This window comes from Filicampus tigris, chromosome 1 (assembly GCF_054856515.1).
Source record: "Filicampus tigris isolate MCC_2025a chromosome 1, RoL_Ftig_1.0, whole genome shotgun sequence".
NCBI lineage: Eukaryota > Metazoa > Chordata > Actinopteri > Syngnathiformes > Syngnathidae > Filicampus > Filicampus tigris.
In genome coordinates, this window is record NC_141217.1 from 21,554,001 (window position 1) to 21,560,000 (window position 6,000).

The following is a 6,000-nucleotide window of genomic DNA, read 5'->3' on the forward strand; positions in this document are numbered from 1 at the left end:
GTTATTTTCTTTCGACAGCAAGTGGCAAAAAGGCCGACTCCCCAAAATGGATTTAAATGGGTGGATTTTTCTTCTTAATTCATATTCCACAACCACAGTATTAATCAGAATGCCCCGTTTAGACTAGTGAGGGCGCACGCAGAGCATGTTAATTCAAAGAATAGTTTTGACTTGACTTCCACTTTAACTTGTCACTAGACTAGTACTACTTTGCAATGCATCACATAATCAATACTGTATGGTATTGTTATAGCAATACTTAGTGTAGGCAGTGTCATGCTAAATTATGCTGAACTGAGTCACTTTGAGTTTGTTTCTGTGCATGGACGCGTTCACCACCTTTTGTAAGGCATTCCAATTAACCTCAACCCTGTTATTTAATAGCTGTGTTTCGATACTTTCAACATTGCTGTGCTTGGAGTGTCTGGATCAGATTCACAATTGTTAAGTAAAGGGATTAGCACCCTCATTGTCAATTTCTGATTGCCCGAGGCTCCTTATTCTCTTGAGACGTAGATGAGCCATGATTAATTAGTCACAAAGCTTTGCATTATTGTGGCGTATTGAAAAAGAAATGACAAATGTTTGTTTGTGCTCAGGAAACCTCATTTACATGCATGCGCAGGAAATGCATGTGCTTCTTGCTTTGCATACATAAATCAATTACTTACATCCGGTGTGCATCTAACAACCTCACACAGCTTTAAAGTTTGTCCAAACGCTTATTGACATGAAAGCACATCGCATCATGTCGGCTCAGGCTCCTCGTCAGTGAAAGTAACGCGTCTCCAACGAAAAGTTTCTAATTCCACTCGGGTTTATTGAGGCGTCAGATTGCAACCGCCGACAACTCGCGCGCCGATGGCCTTTCGGACCTTAACGTTGTGTTTCAATCAGGAAGAATGATTGCTTGGCTTGCTGCTACCTGCCTGCATCCGCTCGTAATTATACCTCCTTCCGTTTAGGAACACTTGCAGCTCAGACTGCTGGCCAGCGAGGGACGCCGTGACGCTTATGTAACAACACGTGACACATATGTCACCCTGATCTCATGTTGTGGTGCAATGTGTCAAGACTCCAGTTGAGTAGTATTTACATTACTGTTACTCACCAGGATATACAGTAGTTTGGTGCTTAAAGTGTAATGGTTACCATATAACCAGAAATATATCTACAAAACACCACCATTTTACAGTACGCTCCGCAAACATCTCCCTGTCACGTGTCTTGAAAGGATGAGTAGTTCTACTTTATTCTAATGTTATTATGCAGTGTACCTTTTACTTGTGTAATGGAAATATTACAATTTATGTTAAAGTGGGGGAAGTCAACCCAAACACATTTTTTTCAAGAATATGTTTTATGTAGGCCCACTAGTTGAAACAAGGCATTCTGGTTAATATTGCGTTTGTGGAATATGAGTTAATCGACCCGTTTTTAGCCATCTCAGGGGGCGGCCATTTTGTCACATCTGTCGACTGAAAATGACATCACAGTTGCTCAGGGCTCAGCTAACGACCAATCGCAGCTCACCAATTTTCTGAAGCTGAAGCCATCTCAGGGGGAATTTTGTCACTTACATCGAGTGAAAATGACATCACAGTTGCTCAGGGTCTAGATAATGACCAATCATGGCTCAGCTTCAGAAAACAGGTGAGCTGTGATTGGTCGTTAGCTGAGCCCTGAGCAACTGTGATGTCATTTTCAGTCGACAGAAGTGACAAAATGGCCGCCCCCTGAGATGGCTAGATTTTATTGCTTAACTCATATTCCACAAACGCAATATTAATCAGAATGCCTTGTTTCAACTAGTGGGCCTGCATAGAACATATTCTTGAAAAGAAAATGTCTTGGTTGACTTCCACTTTAAGTAAGTACACTTTATTTTACACTGAATATCACATGTACATTTCATTTCGTTTGATGCCACAATATATTTCATTTCAATTAACCATTTTTTTTCCCATGGGGCAAAAACATTTTTTAAATTAGAACAACCTGGAGATCAGGCACTGTCAAGGAATTAGTGTGTTGTGTACTTTTTAACTTCGGAGAGTCCACCGCAAGACAAAAAATAAAAGTTTTGTTTTGATGAAAAAAAGACTTATGGAATAAAGAATCGTAAAAAAAAAAAGCCTCACCATTCAGACAAACACAAACAAAAGTAGGAGTCTCACCACAAATAACACGCAATCGGCGCTGAATGCCTTGACAATGGCTAATTTATCTGTCATGTCCTTGCACCTCAATTACAAGGTCATTTTCCTCAATCGTCATCGTTGGGCTTTTCTGGCTCATTCTTCTCATTCCTTTGCCCACCGCAGCTGCTTCATCATTGGGCACGCTGCCTCCAGGGCCTGTTTGGTTCCTAAATACAACATGCCATTTTTTTTCCTACACAGACATTTTCGGGCAAGGGTTATAAATTGCATTATAATGATGGGCCATTTTGCTGAATGGTACCCGGTACGGAGTAACTTTTATAGAAAATAGCCATCACGAGCTGCTGGCCAAAATAGGCGTCATTATCGTCTTTGACGCTTGTCCAGCTGCTCTGGCGATGGGAAATAAAATGAAATAACAGGGGAAGCAGAGAGTTAATATATATGCTTGGGCATGTGCGGAAGATACATATTCTAGTCCTACTTGTCAATAATTGCAGTGATATCAGCAAGTTACATTTCAAATTGGATGGTGCAGTTTAAGAAGAAAATAACTTTTGCGGTGCCACATTTGTGAGGTTTCTTCCTTGGAGACATTTTTTCCTTGCCGCTGTTGCCAAAGTGCTTGTGTGTGGGCTTCAGCTGCCGTTATTTAATGTGAGTGGAGCATGGCTCTAGACTTGAGATCTGTTGCTAGCATTTGTCAATAGTTACATGTTTTTAGGGTGGGCGATTATTAGATTATGTTGATAAATAGATCATTGATATGAAATAGAATGAAACCTCGAAGGTCAAACCTTCAGTCAATTCCAGATCAATATAAAGCACCCAACTTTTATTTCGAAATCTATTTTGGACCTGTGTTCCCAGGTCAACCCGATGTCATGAGAAAACATTCTACTGTACAGGGGGTCTTCGGTATACGATGGCTGAGTTAAACGTTTCATAGTTACAAACAGTGCCCGATAAACTGGTTTGCACACGGTGCAGTGTGTTTATTGGTGGGCAGGGAATTGGGGCGGGGCAAAGCTTGTCTTCTAATTGTAGTAAAGAAGAGCCACGTGTCAAGAAGAAAGATGTTCTTCATTGTTGTCATTTTAGTGTGTGACCTTTCTCCTTATTATTGAGTGCATTTGCATCTAACAGTGTCACCACATTATAACGTCATGTTATTTACTTAGTCATGCAGCTATCTCCATCCTGCTTACACACGCAAGACACATCAGGACCTTTTGGTGAAATATGGCTTGTTGGTGTCCTCATCCTGTACCCACTCTTCAGTAACTGCAGTGTGTGTGCCGGATGTGTTTGGCTCAGGCGCACGCTTCATTATTCTCCTTCTCGCCTCATTGCAGCTTAAAGATGGGCTGTCATCACTGGTGAATCAAACGTCCGTGACAGGACAACACATCAAGGGTGGCGGCATCAAGTTTTGTGCGTCCCTTGTTTTCTGTGATTTTGTTGAGGTGTAAACGACCCAACAAAGAGTCGCCTTCAACAAGGAAGAGATGCAGCTATGCATCACGATAATTTTGTCGGGACCGTCGAAGCTCCATTTTCTGGTTGACACGGAGGTAATCAGTCTCCATTCAGATCAACATCATGCAGCTTTGTCTTTTTGAATCTGCAGCAGCCTGCGCATTTCTGCCATGACAACACTTGACGAGTCGCAACCAACATCAAGTGATTTCCTTTTTGACTGCATTATGAGTCACACTGGCTTTGCAATATTCTCTGTGAAATGCTTTGGCAGTGAGTATGAATTTGAGGTGACAAAAGTCTGTCACTCTGAGCCAGTGTTATGTTATGGTTGGTTTTTATTTCTTTTGAGTTTTGGATTTCTAATTCTGTTAGTTTTGATTAGTTTTCAGAGCAGATTTATTAATTTGGTTATAAAATGCTTCGCTTTAGTTTAATTTTTAATAGTTTTATTATTAGTTTCAGTTTTTTTGTTTTTTTAATATGGGGTATTTTTAAAATTAAAAACACATAGGAAGTTGGTAGATACAGATAGATGTATTGTATATAGTGGATGACTGATGGGTAGACAGTCAGCTGTAGGTAGGTAGATTGGTTAGAATAGATAGATAGATTTTGAAGAAAACGGCGGCACAGGTTTATGTGCATAATCCTAGCTACAGATGTGAAGAGAATTTGCAGAATGTTTGGTTGCATATGCTTCGAATAATCAGCCCACACTTGACCTTGCCTTGTGTAGTTAATTTGCTCAATCAACTGTTGGCACCATCTGTATTCAGCACCCTGGTTGTCTCAAGGTTAAACAGTCTTCATCCAAGTTTTTATCAAATCACTTTTACTGTGAGACAGTAGTGAAGTTTTTTTTTTTCATTTTATTTATTTATTTTTTTAAATAGGTCCCTTGAATGCCCCGTTTGTTCAGTCCTGTGACTCACAGTTGATCCGTCTCAGGTGTTCCCCACCACTTGTCCTTCGTTAGCTAGGTTCCTAAGTTAATTTTTTTTTTTTCTCCAAGCAAAAGTTTTTTTTTTCCCCCGGTAAAAAGGAAATTATTTTACCTTGCTGAGAGTTTTGGCTGTCACTCCAACCTTCGTCTGTCACCACTTCCTTTTGTGACGTGTCTAATAACAGCTGATCGGGTGTGGAAACCTTCAAAATAAAGTTCCCCGACACGACCAGGTTTGAGCTTCTGTTTAAAGAAAAAGAAAGAAGACCAGATGAACACCATAGCGTTAGCTAGATTCCTAGACTTAGGAAGGTTAAGTCCTCTGAAAGTCACCTTTTTAACACATTTACAGGTGCAAAGCACATTTTAATTGTGAAGAAAATGAGGAGGAATTATTCCCTGTATAATAAAGTAAAAGTAAATACAAATGATAAAAGTGGAATAAAATGAATGTTAAAACTGCAGAAATAATAAAAGATATTAAATATTTGCTATTATTTTCAGACAAGCTATCCATGACCCAACCAGAACAATTAGGCAACGCAAGGAAGCATATAGGAGACAACTAAATGTGCTTCACACAATCAAAGACAACACTTACGGACATTTTGCATTTACAAACAGAACAGTGGACAACATTCAGAAGCAAAGCAGAGAAAACTTACAAATCCTCCATAAATTTTCTTTTTGGTTCATTCACATGAGAGAGTGAGTTTGAGCCAATCCATTCGAACTTGGGGTGAGATACTGCGTATACTTAAGAGGGCGACCCAACTGGTACATGCCCGCTATGCCCTGCTAGGAGCAAATTTAACTCAACCATAAGGACAGACCTTAAGTCTTTTCTTATGGTTCCTTTTGAACTGGTGCGTCACAGTTAGAGTCCTTGTGTGGATAAAAAATAAATTGTAAATTCTTCGATGTTTGGTGTCTAAAAAAATATACAGCGGAGTGTAAATAGAAGTTTTATCTTGAAGGATAATGATTTATATAATATAAAAATGTGACTTTTTCAAGATTTCATTTTTACTTGTTCTTTAGACCTCAGTGCCTTTTTGGGGCATCTTCTTGGCTTCTGCTGACAAGCATACATTGATATCCTTTCCCGGAGAAGTGAGTTAAATGCAAGATTGCTGATTGAGGCGGGGTCAAGCCCGCAGAGGCGAGGTGCGTGGCGTGGACCTCTCAGGTGAAATGAAGCGGAAAAGCTGCTGTCACCAGGTAGCAAAGAGGAGACGCGGAAATGGATTGTCGTCCGAGCTGGATCTGACTTTGGATAACAGGTGAGCGGCTCCTTTGTGTGAGCGGACACACAAATGTGCAGTTAGCGGAGGCGCTCATCCCGAAAGTCGATATGTGTCGCATGAACCGTGTCGGGCAGAGGTCACAAAAGGTCAGCCTCTGCCACGAAAC

The 6,000-nt window shown here is 40.4% G+C and overlaps 1 long non-coding RNA gene across 3 annotated transcripts in view; it reads left to right on the forward strand.

Annotated features, from left to right (window-relative positions):
- Nucleotides 1-6,000, forward strand: part of LOC147153244 (uncharacterized) — a 138,388-nt gene that overhangs the window by 113,508 nt on the left and 18,880 nt on the right. The window lies entirely within an intron of this gene.